We start from the raw sequence: 20,688 nt of genomic DNA, 5'->3' as shown, positions 1-20,688 counted from the left end.
AGACTGGAGAGACGGGGTTCGTCGGGCTCCAGTTGGAAACGTCCATCTGGGACCTACGCTTGTCAATCGTGGGTTAGCCCTCATATGAATAGTTTTGTATTTAATGAACATATGCTTACCCTAATGACCTGAGAGACGGGGTTCGAAGAGCGTCAGTCAAAAATGTCCAATCAGGACCCATGCTCGGCATTCGAGATGGAGCCAGCATGGCCTGCATGGGGCGCCCCTTCGCTTCCTACCTGTATCTCAGGTGCTTATCCTAAGTGAATCGATCGACTCAGGAGGCCGGTTGATCTATCCTGGGTGACTCGATCGACTCAGGGAGGTCTGGTTATCTCTCGGTGGAGATTTCATGTGGTGGTGCCTGCATGACTAGAGTGACAGAGTTCGAAGAGCTCTAGTCAGAAACGTCCGACCGGTACCTACGCTTGTCAATCGTGGGTTAGCCCTTGTGTGAAATGTTTGTATTAATGAACACATGCTCACCTTGGTGACCTGAGAGACAGGGTTTGAAGAGCTCCAGTCGGAGATGTCCGACCGGGACCTGTATCTCAGGTGTTTATCCTAAGTGAATCGATCGACTCAGGAGGCCAGTTGATCTCTCCCAGCAGAGATTTCACTGTTGGATCTCTCTAGGTCTGGCCTTGGGAGACAGGGAGTCATCCGCGTGCGGTGGCACTTTAGTTTTTGTGCCCGGTGCACGGTAGTGGTTGATCATGTGGTAGTGGTGGGCCATGGCTAGGCCACACCCTGTCCGATCAGGAGCCGTTCCATCGAGCAGGGTACGTCTTATCTGCATTAAATGAAAGAAAGAGAAAGAATCTCGCCCCATCATTCTAGCTTCCCTGATCGGTGTGTCCCTCCATAACCGCTGCTCCCTTTTCCTTAAGTAGGAGAGGGGAGAAGGTTTTCATTCCGCTCTCTTGCATGTTCTTCGTCTGCACCGCCTTTTCTCCTCTTTGCCATGAGCGTTCCTGAGAGCTATGGAGGTTTCTAGGAAAGAAGGGGAGAGAGCAAGGGAGAAGAGAGATACTCACAAAATGTTAGACTAGAGGTCGTCCACCATGAGGGCGTCGGTGCTGGAGGCGTTCATCATGAAGGGGTTCCTGCCGCCGTAGGAGGTGACGCACTGGAGGGTCCTCGGGAAGGAGGAGTTCCCGTAACCTCATCCCGATGAGGTGGTGTCTTTCCTTACCTTCCACGAGCGTGGATTAGGATACCCCGCGCACTAGTTCCTGCGCGGGCTCCTCAATGAGTAGGGTCTAGAACTGCAGCACCTCAACCTAACAGGGGTGCTACACATTGCTGGCTTTGTCACCATCTGCGAGGCTTTCCTTGGGATGGAGCCACACATGGACCTCTTCCGACTCTTCTTCTTCGGGAGAGCCATGGCAGACTAGAGTTCGACCGAGATCGCTCTGGTCGGAGGCTTCGCCCTACAGCGAAAGCCACGCGTGGGAGGATCGTATCCCGTGTACTCCCCATGTGACTTCAACCGAGGATGGCATGGGGAGTGGTTCTACATTAGGAATCCGGTGGGGGCGCTGTTTTCTGGCATTTACTGGTGGGAGGCCGGTGAAGCAGAAGAGTTGGTTGTGGGGCTGCGCCCACATGGAAAGGCACAAGGTGGAGGCCATCAAGGAGGAGCTGCAGAAGCTTGTAAGGGATGGCCTTGATGGGGTGCGGGTGTTCCACACCCTTTACCGCCGTCGGGTCACGCCATTGGCGGAGAGGACGCACCCGATGCGGAAGTACGACGGCCGATCGGACCCCAACCGTGTGTTGCCGGAGGAGCTGCCAGACGATGAGATCTGGAGTCACGTTGGCCGAGTGCTGTAGCTGAGGCCTAATGAGACGATGGTGGGAAAACTCATACCATTTAATGCCTCGATCGTGCCCTCGCTGGTATGTTCCCTTACTTTGCTCATGCTTTTTCCTCTGCCCCTCTTCTTTTTGATTTCGGTTCATTCCTTCCATAGGGGCTTAGGAGGTACAAGTCCCAGCCACACCTTCCTAAGGGGGCAGCGGGTTAGGCCCGGTAGGCCACCCAGAAGGAGGCGGTAGACGCCCAGAAGAAGAAGAAAACCAAGGAGGTTCAGCGGAAGGAAGAGAAGAAGAGAGAGGTCGCCCAACGCATGAGGGCCGAGGAATGTGCGAGCGACGTTGAGTTAGATGCGTGTCGGATGATCCTATGGATCTGGACGACATAGCCTTCTCCGACGAGGAGGAGAGTTGGGAGGTCGTTGTGACCTCGGTGGTGCGTCATGACCCTGTGGCGATGTCTGTTGGCGAGGAGCAGGAGGCCGCGTGGCGCGCGGAGGTTCCTACGTCGAGAAAGCATGCGGCTAGCGTGGATGTTGCCGACAAGCGAGCGGTGAAGCGGGCGTGGTCACCGTGAGCCTCGATGGTGTTACTAGCTCTGTCGCCGCCTGTGGCAGACATGGCTGGATGGGCTGGGCGGTCCGAGGGGTGGCCCGGCGACTATGCGATGACAGGACCGGTGCCAGCGCCGAACTTGCGGCCAAAGGAGGCCCCACCTACCCTGGGCATGGTCAAGCAGTTCGGGCAGTTTAAAGGGCTGACTGGTGCCCGGTCGATGTGCGACTTGGAGTCGTGGGATGCCCCGCCCGCTGCTCTGGTCGGGGAGCCCCGAGCCAGAGGTCATAGCGACCTGCAGGCCGGGTAGGAGCGGGTTGGGACAACTTCGATCCCATCTGAAGTGAGGGATTGCAGGGCATGGTCCGAGAGCAGTCCTCGTCCTGTGAGTCCGGCGTCGGAGCTGGTCTTCAGAGTAGTGCCGCTTGCCACTCGGTATGTTTCTTTTTGTTGCTTCTTTGAATTTTGGTGGTCGAGTCTTTTTGGAGTGCGGCTTACCCATGATTTTTGTCAGCGGCCGGGGGACGCCGGGGTTGAGCATCACCCTGGCCTCCATGCAGGAGGTTTGGAGGCCCACTCTACAGTGTGTCATGACGAGCGAGGGGGGCAGCAGGGTGGCAGCGGTGAACCCATCCCTCCCAGGGGTGGTGTCCCCCGAGGCGGCTGCTGGTAACATGGCAGTGGTAGTGATGTTGTTGGTGGCAATCCCAATGTTGGTGGTAGAGGTAACCCTTGCGGCCCCTCCTCCACCGGTCATGGTGGAGGAGACGAGGGGGGCGAGCTCACCACCGCGCCGGGTGGAGGGCTGCACGCCCCATCCGTACCGTTGGAGCCAAAGTCACAGGAGGGAAGCGTGGCCGGAATGGAGTTGGGACATGTGAACATGGTGGTGGAGATCCCATCTAACGATAAGGTGAATACCATGGCGGACCCGCCGGTGTCGCCGTGGGAGCTAGCGGTGGTCCAGTTGGAGGCTGGGCCCTCCGACGGTTCATCGGATTGTGACCTAGAGTGGCCCTTCCCCAAGGACCTGTTGAAGGCGAGGTCCATCCTCTGGGATTCCTGGGAGCACCAGCTCTAGGAAATTTTTGGCGGACAAGGGCATGCCGTGGTGTCCGAGCTCACCGAGCTATCCACGAAGCTGGAGAGCACCTAGAAGCAGGCTTAGTTTGCTCGGTAGCTGGTTGAGGTCGACCTATAGCTTGCCACCGAGGTGAGTTTCTGGTACTTCTCCTTGCCCTTTGAATCTTTCATCGGTTGTTTTTATAACGCCTGTTTTCCACATGAAATAAGGAAGGTGTCGTCCCGCAAGTCTCACTTCCTCCAGGCGGAACACGCCTAGATGGCCGAGCTTGAGCACCAGGTGGAGTCTGCTTGCCACGAGTCCTAGGTCCAAGCGGCTGAGGCGGCTGTGGCACGGGCGGAAAAGCAGCGTGTGGCAGAGTGGGCGACTGCTGTCGAGCAAGGGCTCGAGGCGGCGAAGGTCCGCCAGGCAGAGACTGAGGCAGGGCTACGCACGTCCCTGGCGAGCACCGAGGTGGCGCTCCAAGAGGCCTTGACATCCCTTGAGCCAGAGCGAGCTGCCTTGGAGTCGGCATAGAAGGCCCTAGAGGCAGAGCAAAGGGCCCGGTCGGAGGCGGATCGGGAGGTGCTCACGCTCTGGGACCAGGTGATGGGGATGGAGGACGCGAGTGTCCAGCTGCGCAAGCAGGTGGCTCAGCAGGTAGAGGATCTCTCCACCCTTAAGGCCTCTCGCATCGGTGCGTACCTTTTTGTTTTCTCATGGTGTTGATTCCTTTTCCCCAGCCTATTTCTGAGCTTGTCGCCCTTCTCGTAGAGCTAGGAGAAAAGGTGAAGGCACTGGAGCGAGACCTAGAGACAACTAAGGTGAACTTTAGCCAGAATGTTGAGGAGCTAGCCAAGTCCTGTGAAGAGTGACGTGCTCTCAAGGGAGAGCTTAGTCAGATTTGCAACGTTGCCCAGCTCATCATCTCAGAAGTCTTTGGGTTGGCGCCAAGTACCAGCGCGCCTGTGGTTCAGCTGGCGGAGGTCCCAGACGTGGTCAAGGACCTTGTTAGGAGCGGGCTGTTTTATGGAGCATCGGGGGTGCTAACCTCGGTGGCAATGTACCACCCGAACCTAGACTTCGCCACTATCTATGACGGGTATGCTAAAGGCCTGAGCACGGAGGACATCCAGTCAATCGGGGTGAGCCTGCTACTGCACGTGCGGTTGGTGTTAGAGCAGGTCTCTGCCGAGTGGGTGATGGATGTTCGTCGTCAGGACATGGCCCTGAAGCATGCGTGGAGAGGATACCTCTGAGCCTACAGATAGCACGGAGCCTGGTTTGGGGGGGTAATGTCGCCTCGACCCTGATCGAGCCAAACATCGTGCTGCCGGAGAGCGAGCAGCCTACGCCTTCATCGGTCGTGCCATCAGTAGGTGCCGCCGGGTCGGTTTAATACCTTTTTAAATACAAGTATTTAGTAAATGTAAGAAGTTTAAGTTCATGGGGGGAACCCCTATGTAAAACGTTCGTGTGTGTTTTAATCACTCCAATCGGTTTTTTGTTTTTGTGATGGAGTTGCTTCGTTCGGGGAAGCTTGTTCCCTTTCGTTCCTTAGTTCTCTCTTAGCATAATTTTGTTTTAAATTTCTTTCTATCTCATACCTACCCATTTGTTCCATAGGTCACAACTTTGTGAGCCCAGGGCATGGCCCGTGAGGCTCGGCCGGTTGTAGCCATAGGAAAAGGCAGGGTGCGATCAGTCGGAATGTTCCAATGCAAAGTTACGTAAGGTAAAACAAAGGAACGAACTACCCTTTTATTTAGGTAGGAAGGAGTTTCTTCATACAAAACCAAAAGAGTACTTAAGGTAAAAACAAAAACAAAGGGGTAGTAGAGCCCCTAAGCGCCCCGAGCCAAAAAGTGTTCGGGTCGGGGTGCTCTTATAGGAGCGTTCGCTAAGTAAAGGTAAGACTAAAACTTAGGAAAAGAAGAAAAGACATAGCTGTTCCAAGGTCATCGAAGAGAGCATCGTCGTCGTTGTCCTTCAGTCAGTAGGCTTCCAGTCGGATCCCTTCATGCTCTAATCGTCTAGATCCTTGTCCGCTGCGCCCCCTTCTTTGGTCGCTGCCTCCTCGCCTTTTCTTCCTTTGGCCTGCCGGCCTACCTCAGCAGGCGCCTGAGGAGCTAGCAGTCCTTGTAGAGATGGTTGACGGGATAGTTGTGGTTGGTGCACGGGTGAAAGCTCTAGTTTGGTTTTGGTGAATTGATGAAACCCTAAGTGCTAACCTAGTTTATCAAGTGATCATGACATAGGTAGCACACTTCAAGTAGAAGAAGCTAATGAAGATCATAGCATGACAATGGTGATGGCATGGCGATGATCAAGGGCTTAAACTTGAAATGAAGAAAGAGAAAAACAAAAAGCTCAAGGCAAAGGTATAAACCATAGGAGCTATTTTGTTTTGGTGATCAAGACACTTAGAGAGTGTGATCACATTTAGGTTTGATAGCCGTACTATTAAGAGGGGTGAAACTCGTATCGGAATGCGGTTATCAAAGTGCCACTAGATGCTCTAACTTATTGCATATGCATTTAGGATCTAGTGGAGTGCTAACACCCTTGATAACATTTGTGAAAATATGCTAACACATGTGCACAAGGTGTTTGCAGGGTTGAGATGGGTTGAGATGGGTTTCGGCGCTTTTGGAAAAATGAAATGTCTATTTTCTATTGCGCCGGATGCAAAATTCTTGGTGATTGGCTCATTGGAGCAAGGGTGAAGAAGTTAGAAGTGAAAACAAGTTGGTCGCAAAGATGCCAGCGTCGGTCAACTGACCGGACGCTGGATCTGAATGCACCGGACGCTGGCAGGCTGCGTCCGATCGCACTGACGTACGGTGACACAGTAGCTGGAATGTGACCGGACGCTGGCTGCGTCCGATCGCATTCGACCGGACGCGTCCGGTCATGCTCGGGAGCTTACTGGAAACGACCGGACGCTGGGCCTTCAGCGTCCGGTCAGTTTTGATCGGAGCGTCCGGTCAGCTTCGTAGCCGTTGGAATCTGACGAACAGCGTTTGAAGGGGATGACACGTGGCGTCCATCGGACGACCGGACGCTGAGGGCTAGCGTCCAGTCAGTTTGACCGGAGCGTCCGGTCAGAGCGCGTTTTGCCCAGTGAAGGGGTATAACGGCTCTATTTGATGGGGGCTCTATTTATAGCCCCATGGCCGGCTAAAGGGAACAAGCTTGCACATTTTCATTGGCATAGCAACCTTGTGAGCCTAGCCAAAGGACTCCCACTCATCTACATCATTGATTCATCATCATAGTGAGATTGGGAGTGATCCAAGTGCATTGCTTGACTGATTGCATCTAGAGGTACTTAGTGATCGTGTTTCGCTGCGGATTTCGCTTGTTACTCTTGGTGGTTGCCGCCACCTAGACGGCTTGGAGCAGCGAGGATCGTCGAGCGGAGGTGGTGATTGTCTCCGGCTCCGATCGTGGTGATTGTGAGGGGTTCTTGACCTTTCCCCGGTGGAGCACCAAAAGGTACTCTAGTGGATTGCTCGTGGCTTGTGTGATCCTCATCTTGTGTTGGTTGTGCGGCACCCTATTGAGGGTTTGGCGTGTGAAGCCAATTAGCGCGTGAACCTCCAAGTGTGTGAATCGCCACAACGAGGACTAGCTTGCCGGCAAGCAAGTGAACCTCGGTAAAAAATCATTGTCTTCATCATTGATTCCGAGGTGATTGGTCATCATTGTTATTCATCTTCGTGATTGATTGGTTCATTCATCTACACGGCGGTATAACCCTCTTGATCACTCTCTTTACTTTACCGCAAACTAGTTGACAAGCTCTTTAGTGTAGCTAGTTGTGAGAGCTTGCATGCTTGGTTGGTGTGGCTCTTTAGTTAGCCTTTGAGAGCACACTAACATAGGGTAGTGTTATTGATCTTGTGTGAATTGACACTATCTAAACTAGAATTGTGGTAGGTGGCTTGCATTTTGAGTAGGCTAGCGCAACACTCGCTTCGCCTCATAATTGTCTAACCATTTGGTTAAGTGTTGTTGTAGAAATTTTTATTAGGCTATTCACCCCCCCTCTAGCCATTAGGACCTTTCAACGGGCTCTCCATTAGATCGTGGAAGTGGCCCAGAGGGTCTTGCTGGGGCTGTGTGCCTGTGTGATCAGCCGCGATGACCGACACGAAGTTAGCCGGTTGGCGGCGATCCTTTCTGTTCTTTTTCCCCTCTGCATGGAGGGGCCCTCATCTTGATCCTGGCACTTGGCATTACCTTTGTCGTGGCCCCCATTGAAGCACGGCAGAAAAGGCGCTTGCTGGGGGTGTTAGACAAAGGTCCGTGGTTCCAAACTGTCAGGGCTAGGACTCCGGTCGACGCTGCGTGCGTCTTGGTTTGGCCCGAACCGCACATAGATAGGCGGTCGGCATGGGGCGGTCATCAAGTCAAGACGAGGAGCGGTTGCGGCTTCTTGTGCCGCAACCAGTGGTTGAGACGGTGACATGGTGTAGTGCCCCATCTATTGCGTCCCTATTCCTCGGACGGGGAGTAAGGTTGCGAGTCGGCGTCATGATACAGAGTACTCCACCTGTTGAATGGCAACGGTCTCCAACAGTGCCCGGAGGTTCTGGTGGATTGCCCATCCGCAAGGGTCGTTCGGCTCGGGCAGGTCATGTAGGAGCATTGCCGTGGCGGCAACATTCTAACTGGCTCGAGCGAACTGTTGGGGTCGGTCCCCTAAATCAGAGCGTCGCGCTAGGGCTAATGGGCGCGACCCCAAGCGCCGCTCGCATGTCTAAGCGCACAGGGCGTAGTGTGGTGCGCTGAGCGCATTGGTGCAGTTGGTGGCTGATGCAGCCACTGTCGTCATAGATCCTCCCTGTGCTTACGTGTGAGCTCGGGGGTCTCCATGTGAGGGCTCAGCAGGGCATGGGTCTAGAAGGACTCTGTTACCCCTAGCGGCTGTTCTGGGGCGTCCGCCACAGCGTATTCCCAATACCGACGGTGGCTAGGCACCACATCGCTGATGCTGGAGCTATCGCTCCCAACATCATCATCCATGATGTTGAGGAAATAGATGGGAGCATAGCTCACCATCCCCATGAACTCAGACGTGAAAGGGTGTGATGCCAGCACCTTTTGGAGTCCACGGGCGTATGCGTCCGTGGAAGACGCGAGGCCATAGGGGAACTGGCCATATGGCGGCTGCGATGGGGACAACGGTAACCTACCAGATATTTGGCAGAAGATAGAGCGTAGTAAGTAAATAACATCATGTATATTACTCACAGCGGGGTTTGAGCAGAGAGTTTGCTCGGAATGAAGCGCAAATGCCGCGTCGTCGAAGTCGCATGTCCCAGAGTCAATGGAGGATGTCCCTTCGATGGGTGCTGGGTTGCGAGCTTCCTCATGGGGGTGGAGTATGCTGAGCTGGTCGGCGATGAAGTCTAGGCTCCCAAAGCGGAAGGCCTGGGATGGCTTGAAGATGGGTGGAACCCGCATCCCGGTGGGCGAGAGTGCGGGGAACTCCAGCGAGCCGAAGCGAATTGTATCGCCCGAGCCCGCCACGGTGGGGGTGGCAGAAAAATGGGCCATCCGATTACCAAAAAAGTGTTGAACGTACAGCGTCTTCCCCACGGACGACGCCAACTGTCGGTGCAGAAAGTGACCAACTAGTAAATATTTGTAGTTTTATTGTACGTTGTGATCGGAGATAGCCTAGCACTCAATGACATAGGATTTATACTAGTTCAGGCAACATGCCCTATATCCACTCGGGGTCGGTCGGTGACTTTATTCCTGAGCCCAGGTGCTCGAAGTCTATAGTGGGGTTACAAACGAGAAGGAGAAAGGAGGGGGTATACAAGAGGTTCGGATGGCTCCGATCGGAAGGGTTGTGGTCAAAACTTGGTGGTCCTATGGTTGTAAGGGGTTGATGTCGATCTAGTGAGTCTGAGCTTTTTGAAGTCGATCTCCCCTCGTTGGAGGGAGCGCATCCCCTTTTATAGATGAAGGGGATGGCTTTTACAGGTGAGAGGGAGAGAGTACAGATATTTCTAAGCCTTGCTGCCTACGGTGATGAAAACTAGATAATGGTTGAAGCCCCCCAATACTGTCGATGTCGCTGTAGGATGTCAGATGTGCACAGAGGGTCGAGCTATCTTCTTCAGGAAGGATGGACGACGGTACCTGCAAATACTTCTTGATGCCTAGTGATATGTGAGGAGCCATGCTATGTTCACCCAGTATGGTAAATCTTGGAGCCCATACCACGATCGATGTCAGAGACACGTGGGGGGAGGGCTTACCATATGGGAGTTTCTAGCTGCCCCTACAACACTATACTTTGTGTCAGGGTGGCTACAGAGCACTGTTTCGCGTAGGGTATGGTCCTTGGTATAGTGGTTTGACTTGTGTGCCATGCCTTGCCTTTCTCCGCACGTCTTCTGGTTCCTTCTGAATGGGGAGCCCCTGGTCGGATGGCTCCAGTCGGCTCCCAGTGCGCTGGTCGGAGAAGAGCAGTGAGCAGGCTTCCCATGAGCTCCAGTCGCGGGGTCAGAGTAGGAAGCAGCGTTTTGGGCCAAACAAGCAGCGTTTTGGGCCAAACCTTCCGATTGGAGAGACTGCTTGGAGATGGCTGGTGCCTAAACCGAGTGCTCCGGTCAGAGAGGTAGGCTGAAGAAACTGACGAGCTGGTGCCTGTTCTTAAGGGTAGACCTTCTAGTCGACGACCGGACTACCCTTCTGGCCTGCTGAAAGCTCTAGTTTGGTTTTGGTGAATTGATAAAACCCTAAGTGCTAACCTAGTTCATCAAGTGATCATGAGATAGGTAGCACACTTCAAGTAGAGAAGAAAATGAAGATCATAACATGACAATGGTGATAGCATGGAGATGATCAAGGGCTTAAACTTGAAGAGAAGAAAGAGAAAAACAAAAAGCTCAAGGCAAAGGTATAACTTGTAGGAGCTATTTTATTTTGGTGATCAAGACACTTAGAGAGTGTGATCACATTTAGGTTTGATAGCCGTACTATTAAGAGGGGTGAAACTCGTATCGAAATGCGGTTATCAAAGTGCCACTAGATGCTCTAACTCATTGCATATGCATTTAGGATCTAATGGAGTGCTAACACCCTTAAAAATATTTGTGAAAATATGCTAACACATGTGCACAAGGTGTTTGCAGGGTTGAAAATATTTGTGAAAATATGCTAACACATGTGCACAAATATGCTAACACATGTGCACAAGGCGCTTTTGGAAAAATGAAATGTCTATTTTCTATTGCGCCGGATGCAAAATTCTTGGTGGTTGGCACACTTGAGCAAGGGTGAAGAAGTTAGAGTTAAAGTGGAGTTGATCGAAATGATGCTGGCGTCGGTCTACTGACCGGACGCTGGGTCACTTAGCGACCGGACGCTGAAAGGCTGCGTCCGGTCGAGCTATCAGACGGCACAGTAGGCTAGGGTTGAGCACCAGACGCTGGCTGCGTCCGGTCAAGGTGGACCGGACGCGTCCGGTCGGAAAAACATGCCTCGGGGAGCTTACTGGAAACGACCGGACGCTGGGGCTTCAGCGTCCGGTCAGTTTTGACCAAAGCGTCCGGTCAGCTTCGTAGCCGTTGGAATCTGACGTACAGTGTTTGAAGCTGATGACGCGTGGCGTCCATCGGGCGACCGGACGCTGAGGGCCAGCGTCCGGTCAGTATGACCGGAGCGTCCGGTCAGAGTGCGTTTTGCCCAGTGAAGGGGTATAACGGCTCTATTTGATTAGGGCTCTATTTATAGCCCCATGGCTGGCTGTGGCTCATATCTTTGGCCATTTTCATTGACATAGCAACCTTGTGAGCTAAGCCAAAGCCCTCCCACTCATCTACATCATTGATTCATCATCATAGTGAGATTGGGAGTGATCCAAGTGCATTGCTTGAGTGATTGCATCTAGAGGCACTTAGTGATCGTGTTTCGCTACGGATTTTGCTTGTTACTCTTGGTGGTTGCCGCCACCTAGACGGCTTGGAGCAGCGAGGATCGTCGAGCGGAGGTGGTGATTGTCTCCGGCTTCGATCGTGGTGATTGTGAGGGGTTCTTGACCTTGTCCCCGGCGGAGAGCCAAAAGGTACTTTAGTGAATTGCTTGTGGCTTGTGTGATCCTCATCTTGTGTTGGTTGTGCGGCACCCTATTGAGGGTTTGGCATATGAAGCCAATTAGCGCGTGAACCTCCAAGTGAGTGAATCGCCACAACGAGGACTAGCTTGCCGGCAAGCAAGTGAACCTCGGTAAAAATCATTGTCTTCATCATTGATTCCGAGGTGATTGGTCATCATTGTTATTCATCTTCGTGATTGATTGGTTCATTCATCTACATGGCGGTATAACCCTCTTGATCACTCTCTTTACTCTACCGCAAACTAGTTGACAAGCTCTTTAGTGTAGCTAGTTGTGAGAGCTTGCATGCTTGGTTGGTGTGGCTCTTTAGTTAGCTTTTGAGAGCACACTAACATAGGGTAGTGTCATTGATCTTGTGTGAATTGACACTATCTAAACTAGAATTGTGGTAGGTGGCTTCCATTTTGAGTAGGCTAGCGCAACACTCGCTTCGCCTCTTAATTGTCTAACCATTTGGTTAAGTGTTGTTGTAGAAATTTTTATTAGGCTATTCACCCCCCCTCTAGCCATTAGGACCTTTCACCTGCTGTGTTTTAGTTTTTTGGGCCGGCCCATGAAATATATGTTGTTTTCCTAGGCCAAGCTCAGGCATGGAAGACGGTCCTCGAGGGACCCCGGGTTTATGAACCCAACAGGAAGCAATTAGGATCTTGTTAGGCTATGCTTGTGCCCATAACATCAAGTTGTACCAAATGGACGTGAAGAGTGCATTTCTTAATGGGTACATTAATGAGCTTGTGTATGTTGAGCAACCTTCTAGTTTTGAAGATGAAAACAAACTCAACCATGTTTATAAGTTGACAAAGACTTTGTATGGATTAAAACAAGCACCAAGAGCATGGTATGAGAGATTGAGGGATTTTCTACTCTCTAAGGGATTTAAAATGGGAAAAGTTGACACCACTCTCTTCACCAAGAAGCTTGGAAATAACTTGTTTGTAATGCAAATCTATATTGATGATATCATATTTGGATCAACAAATAAAGATTTTTGTGAAGAGTTTGGCAAGATGATGGCAAGTGAGTTTGAGATATCCATGATTGGAGAGCTTAGTTACTTCCTTGGTCTTCAAATCAAGCAAATGAAGAATGGCACATTTGTGAGTCAAGACAAGTATATCAAGGACATGCTCAAGAAGTTTGGAATGGATGATGCTAAAGCTATTAGTACACCAATAGGGACAAGTGGAAGCTTAGATAGTGATGCTAGTGGCAACATGGTGGATCAAAAGATGTATCGGTCTATGATTGGAAGCCTACTCTATGTGACCACATCAAGGCCGGACATGATGTTTAGTGTATACATGTGTGCTAGATTTCAAGCCTTACCAAGAGAAAGTCATTTGAAGACAACAAAGATAATATTGAGGTACTTAAAATATACACAAAATGTTAGATTGTGGTATCCCAAAGGAGCAAGATTTGAGTTGATTGAATATTCAGACTCCGATTATGCGGGATGCAAAGTTGAGAGAAAGAGCACATCGGGCACATGTCAACTCTTGGGAAGATCACTTATGTCTTGGTCATCAAAGAAGCAAAATAGTGTAGCACTTTCAACCGCCGAAGTGGAGTACATTTTGGCTGGTAGTTGTTGTGCTCAATTATTTTGGATGAAGGCTACTTTGAATGACTTTGGAATCAAATTCAAGCAAGTGCCATTGCTATATGACAATGAGAGTGTCGTAAAGCTCACCAACAACCCGGTTGAACATTTAAGAACAAATCACATTGATGCCCGCCACCATTTTATAAGAGATCACCAACAAAAAGGGGACATTTGCATTGAGAGTGTGGGCACCGAAGATGAACTTGCTAATATCTTCACCAAGCCACTTGATGAGAAGAGGTTTTGCAAGCTAAGGAATGAATTGAATATTCTTGACTTCTCCAATATGTGTTGATGCACCCTCCCCATTATATGTGTTGATGAGAAGAGGTTTTGCAAGCTAAGGAATGAATTGAACATACATGCCCCTCCTTCGAGCAAAGCAAGGTAAAGTTGATTGACATGTCATCCATCCATTGCTAAGGACTTGTTTAGTGCATCTAGTTATTCCTATCATGTCCTAGGCTCATTCATGAAAATCAAATGAATTTGATGCTTGTATGGTACCACTATTGCTTGTATATTTGAAATGATCTAGTGGTAGCATATGACATGTTTGTGGACTTATAAACCTAGTGTTTGATCTAGAAAATGAGCTCTAAGTGTTTAACTCAACATGGTACAAGATAACCCTTATTTGGAGGTGTGAAGAAGCTTGTCCTTGGATCAAACCGAGTTAAATATCTTTTACAAGAGATCTAGATCGAACCAAATTGGGAAAATGATCCTCATTTCATATGGTTTCACCCCAACCTATCTATAATTTGAGCTCATCTTTTTGTGCTAATTGTTGACAAAGGGGGAGAGAAATTCACAAAGATAGAAAGATAGGAGGAGCAAACAAATAAAATAACATTGTAAGGGGATCAATCAAAAATGCACACAAGTAGGGGGAGCAAGCTCATAAACTTGTATGTTGTATTTGAATATGCATTTCATATATTTGCTTGTATGGCATAAGTTTTAAATTTCAACATCCATGCTTGTGTGGTGTATGCTAGTTATATGCTTGAATGGTGAAATAAAAAACTAGCATGCATAGGCTAAAACAACTAGACTTATGTTCATTTTATGGAAACTAAACCCTTACTTATAATGTTGATCTCATGGGGTATTCTAGTTTTTGTGTATGTCTAGTTACTAATGGTGCTAAGGATGGTATATTGGTGCACTCCGATTGGTATCACGCTTCAAAGGTCCATCTCTTATACCTTAGCATTATTTGGTAGACATTGTCTCCTATATTTCCTATCTAAGCATATGAGCAAGCTTCAATCCAAACTCTTAGTACATATATAGGGGGAGCAATTGCTGTCCTATGGGATTCATGAAACTTGTCCATATCCTTTTACACATGGTAAATATGCTTGGGCAAGCAACGTGGATTCAATTAAATCTCAATTCATATCTTTTTGTAAGGGTTGTTATCAATTACCAAAAAGGGGGAGATTGAAAGCTCTAGTTTGGTTTTGATTAATTGATGAAACCCTAAATGCTAACCTAATTTATCAAAGTGGTTATGAGATAGGTAGCACTATTCTAAGTGGTGAAGCAAATGAAGATCATGACATAATGATGGTGATTCCATGATAATGATCAAGTGCTTGGACTTGAAAAGAAGAAAGAGAAAAACAAAAGGCTCAAGGCAAAGGTATAAGTTGTAGGAGCCATTTTGTTTCGGTGATCAAGATACTTAGCGAGTGTGATCACATTTAGGATCGATAGCCGTACTATTAAGAGGGGTGAAACTCGTATCGAAATGCGGTTATAAAAAGTGTCACTAGATGCTCTAACTCATTACATATGCATTTAGGATATAGTAGAGTGCTAACACCCTTGAAAACATTTTGTGAAAATATGCTAACATATGTACACAAGTTGATACACTTGGTGGTTGGCACATTTGAGCAAGGGTTAGAAACTTCACCGGTGGCCACTAGCGCCCTATATAGAAAAGATAGGGGTTCACAGAGTGACTGGACGCTAGTGGCGTGGGGACCGAACGCTGGGGTCCTACATCCGGTCAGTGGCGTAGTGAAGTCCGCCCTTGGTCTCTTGATCAGACGTTGGCACGAGAATTGATCGGACGCTCAGGGCCTGAGTCCGGTCAGTATGACGTATGATGACATATGTGGCACACAGGGAGACGTTGAGTGACCGGACGCTGGGTGAGTCTGGTCGAGCATGATTTTTCTCTTCTGGATGCTTACTAAAAACGACCGGATGCTGAGGTCATGCGTCCGGTCACTTCGAAGCAGCATGTCTGGTCACAACTTAAATATACTGATGACCATTGTGATTGGGCGATCAGTGTTTGAAGCAGGGGACATGTGGCCCACATCGTGCGACCGAACGCTGGGGTCCAGCGTCTGATCGATCTGACCTGCGCGTCTGATCACCCTATTTTTCAGTGGACTGAGGAGCCAACAACTCTATTTCGTGGGGGCTTCTATTTAAGCCCCATGGCTGGCTCAAGCTCACTCTCTTGGCCATTTGCATTGACATAGCAACCTTGTGAGCTTAGCCAAAGCTCTCCCACTTATCTCCATCATTCAGCCTGTCCGTTTGGCTATGGCTTGTCATAAACAATCATAAATTTCTAGCCGGAATAGTATTTTTCTCTCACACAAACCAGCTAGCAGTACTTCTTCACGAACCAGCAATGATACGAACCAGCCAATCGAACAGGCTCATTGATTCATTATCTTTGTGAGATTGGGAGAGAATCCAAGTGCATTGCTTGAGTGATTGCATCTAGAGGCACTTGGTATTCATGTTTCGCTATGGGATTCACTTGTTTCTCTTGGTGGTTGCCACCATCTAGACGGCTTGGAGCAGCGGAGGAGGATTAGTATGAGTTGGTGATTGTTCGTGGCCATCTCCAGTGATTGTAAGGGGATTTATACCTTCCCTAGCAGAGCGCTGAAAGGTAACCCTAGTGGATTGCTCGTGTCATTGAGTTACCTCACTTGTGGGTAGGTTCTTATGGTGTCCAATTATGTAGACGAGATTCGTGCAACACCTCTTAGCTGCCAAACCACCAAGTGTTGGTCGACACAATGGGGACGTAGCATGTTGGCAAGCACGTGAACCTCAGGAGAAAATTGGTTGTCTCTTGCCCTTTGGTATTCTCCCGGTGATTGATTAAGTATTCATCTTATGATTGGTTCACTCCTCTACATGGCGTTATAATCACCTCACTTACTCATTTATATTCCTGCAAACTAGCAATAACAAGCTCTTTAATATAGCTAGAATTGAGAGCTTGCTTTGTAGATTAAGTTCATCTAGTGGAGCTCTTTAGTGTAGCAAGTGTGAGAGCTCTTAGTGAGTAGTGACATAGCAAATTATGTGTTTAGTGATCATAGCAACTAGAATTGTTGGATAAGTGGCTTGCAACCCTTATAGAGCTAGAGCAAGTTTGCATTTCTCTATTTGTTATATTAATCAAATTGCTCTACTTGGTTTGTAGATTTTTAAATAGGCTATTCAACCCCTCTCTAGCCATATTAGGACCTTTCAAGTGGTATCAGAGTCTTGGTCACCGTTTGATTGAAGGCTTAACAACCTCGGCGTCAAATTATGGCTCAAGTTGTGTTCAACCATGTGGGGGGCAAACCACCGTTCTTTGATGGCACATGCTATGATTATTGAAAGAGGAAGACGAGGATGTATCTTGGTTCAATCAATGATCAAGTATGGGATGTAACCGAAAATAACTATGCTATCATTGATCCCAACAATCTCACCAACCAAGACAAGACCAACAAGCAATGCAATACAATGGCTCTCAACACCATATATAATGCCATTGATTCTAAGGTGTTTGAGTAAATCAAGGATTGTGAAAGAGCAAATGAGGTGTGGAGAAGATTGGAGAAAACATATGAGGGCACACTGACGGTAAAGAGTGCCAAGTTGTACATCATCAAGGATAAGTTGACAAGTTTCAAGATGAAGGATGATGAGAGCATTCTGGAAATGTTCCATCGGTTGCAAGTAATTGTCAATGACTTGAAGGCATTAGGAGAGAAGATCAAGGATGATGATGTCTCTCATCAGTTCTTGATGTGCCTACCTCCAAGATTTGAGATGTTGAGATTGCTTATCATAAGAGGGGGATTGAAGGAGATTACCCCTAACCAAGTACTAGGTGATGTTATGACACAAGAGACATACTGTGTGGAAAGGGAGGGGGTTGACAAGGATGACAAGAAGGAAGATGAAGACAAGAAGAATAAGAGTGTAGCATTCAAGGCTAGCTCATCATCCAAGAACAAGGTCAAGTCCAAAAAAGAATCAAGTGATGATGATGATCTTAGTGATATTGATGATGAAGCCATGGCTCTCTTTATACTAATCAAATTGCTCTAGTTGGTTTGTAGATTTTTAAATAGGCTATTCATCCCCCTCTAGCCATATTAGGACCTTTCAGCGGTGAGCGACGACACTGAGCGCCTACGCCGACCACCTTGGACCTATGACAGACCACCTAATGGGTCGATCACCATCTCTGACCCGAGCGGCTACGCTAAGCGGCGGCGAGGGGTGGCGGGACATGCTGGAGTGAGCTGCAGCGACGCGTGACCATCCGCGATGGCGGCGCAGTTGCCCCGGTGATCTAGAACACCTAAGAAACTAACTGGCTAGTGAGGGAGCATCAGTAGACTACTGTGGACCTAGCCAAGGTGATAGTTGGGGTGGAGGATGATGGAGGAGGGCTGGCCACATGTGGCTGAGCCGTGTGGCGGCGCACCGTGGCGACACGGTCGCGTCAGTGACGACGGGGAGGTGGTAGTGGTTTCGTTGACATGCACAAGGTGGAGAGGGAGGCAAGGTGAAGCTAGTGGTGTAGGTGAATTGACTCAGGAGGGACGGTAGGAGGGCTGCCCACATCCATGACCGGACGCGGCCTTATCGGCATAGTGGCGAGATAAACTCCAAAATTGGAGCTTGGCTGTGCGCGCATCAAGGCTGGGTGGGGTCGAACAGTGAGAGGACATGATGGTGATGCCATGGATGTGATGAATTGGATGGAGGTGATCGCTCGCTAGGTAATTTGATGGCGCGGCTCGACGACGGTGGAGAAGGGAGAAAGAGAGAGAGAGAGACAGGGTGCGGTAGGTGGGCTCGGCTCGTCTCGTCCTCACCTTGGAGGGATGCAGTCGACGTGATCATGAAGGCCTAGGTGTAGGCACTAGCAGACTAGCGCGTGCATTGGCGACCGGCGTGGCCCGCGTGCCGCAGTGCCATCAGTGATAAGGCGACAGTGAGCCCGACCACGTGCGCGCGGTAGAGGCGGCAACGCACTGGGCCGACAGCGGCGTAGAGATGTAGAGTGAGACACGAACATAACAGTGAGGGGACGGCACCGGCAGCAGCTGTGGTGCGGCGTGGGGCGAGTCGGCAGTGCGGTAGCGCGGCGGGGCCGGTGGCAGCACCGCACGCCAGGTGCCAGCGGCGGCCAGGCCAGAGCAGCCGTGGCCACCCACGCACGACTGCACGTGTGCGCGTGTGACAGTCAACATGGCGACGCCAAATGCCCGAACATGGTGACCGCGCCCACACGGCCAACCAGCTCGAAACCGTGTTGTGCACGAATTTTAAAGCGCCTATAAAAACTAAACGATTGCTTGAGGACCTTAACCATCTGCACCATACTCAAGATGTCATATGAGACTACCAAATCGAGCTACAACACTACACCACCCTTTAACCTAATTTGTCCAAATAATTTGCTAAACATAGCAATGTCTAGATGTTGACAAACTTGCAAATTTTCTAAGTTTTTGAGCTGAACTTGAATTCAATTTATAATTTCTAGGCTAGTAGAAATATTAGCTAGTAATATCATTTTTCGACAGCAAGTATTTCACTGTCATCTACAAAGTTTGTACTTCAAACTTTATTTAAGTATCACACACATGTTCTATAGTATTTTTGCTTAATAAAAATTGGTTTTCAACCCTAGATATACATGAACTATTGGATCAACTTTCGTTTAACATTTTTATTAGTTATTTTAAGTTACAAGAAATTTATCTACACATTCTATCACATGTATTAACACATAAACATGATGCTCATGACATGTTTTAGTAAATGATTTATGGTGTAACACCGAGGATGTTACATTTAGGGACCTGTGGTGATCACCTTGAAAGTTCAGGGACCTGGATAACACCGGCTGCCAAGTTTAAGGACCAATAGATATGCCTTTAAAAGTTTAGGGAGCTGGATGACACCGTCAGCTAAGTTCAGGACCGGCGGTGAATTTTGCTCTTTAACTTAAAGGAAGTAATAGGCATGAGTTGTTTCATAATTTTGTTATTTCCCATGTTTTTATTATTTTCTTTACTTTTTTGGTTAAACAATACTCGTTCCATTCGAATTGTAAGTCGTTTTAGCTTTCGTAGATACATATATCAAAAGCTATATATCTAGAGAAACCAAGATGACTAACAATTTGAAAAGAAGGGAGTACAAGATACTCTCTCCAGTAGATAAGTGACCTTTTGCTTGATAGAAACTACAAGATATAATTTTGACCACTAATTTCTTATTTCAGATAATTGTAAAACACAACAACGATATACCTTCCAATGAAACTATTTGATATAGATCTACCCGTATCGTTTTCAACTATGCAAATTTAGTACATAAACAGATAATTTATTTCTAAAATTTTTATTGTTGACTTAAGATAACTCTAGAATTGACACTTGATCATGACCAAGAGAATATAAGTTGTGTAGCCCTGTTATATGAAGTTGGAAATATGAGTGGACTTATTAGCAAAGATTTCTATTATAATAGCTTTTGCTTTCAACCAATCTTGAAAATGCACAAACCATCTAGGACGTGTATCCTCCAAAAAATGATGCAATGATAATATGCAATTATTTATCAAATGATGCAATGATAATATTGCCTTCTTCTTGATGCTAGTTTCTTGTCTCTGCAAATTTTGTGCACTCATAATGTACTCTCAGAATTTTGATTGAGGAGCGATAAAGTTGTTGAGGAGCCGGCTAGTCCAATTAGTTCTTGGTATTACAACCCACTATAGTGAACCTTGATAGTGACATGACGTGTTTGGAAGATGGAAAAGAAAGTTAAACAAATGGAAGTAGCGCTGAACTATTGAGCAAGGACTCAATAACTAAGGAGAACATTATCATAGTCGATATAAACATGCGAAAGAACATGAGCATAATATAGAATGAAGCTTTGAGGGCTAGCGTCGTTTCATATTCTCCTATCGACCTTGTTTCATCTTTCTCGTCCCATCGCCCGACATCTCACGCCTTCAATGATCGTCTTCGTCTTTCTCGGCTTATCGCCCGACTATATATGTTTATACATGAAGCCATTGTAATGTGTTTAAGAAATAGTGCCAAGTCATGTACTTGCTTAGTGGTCCTATAGTATAGACATGGGTGTACACATGTGTACACCTTTTTTTTTTGATCCAGGAATTATGATTTGAGAGGTCTATAT

Source organism: Miscanthus floridulus, chromosome 2, assembly GCF_019320115.1.
Source record: "Miscanthus floridulus cultivar M001 chromosome 2, ASM1932011v1, whole genome shotgun sequence".
NCBI classification, from domain to species: Eukaryota; Viridiplantae; Streptophyta; class Magnoliopsida; order Poales; family Poaceae; genus Miscanthus; species Miscanthus floridulus.
The sequence above is the reverse complement of the archived record's forward strand: the minus strand, read 5'-3'. Positions refer to the sequence as shown.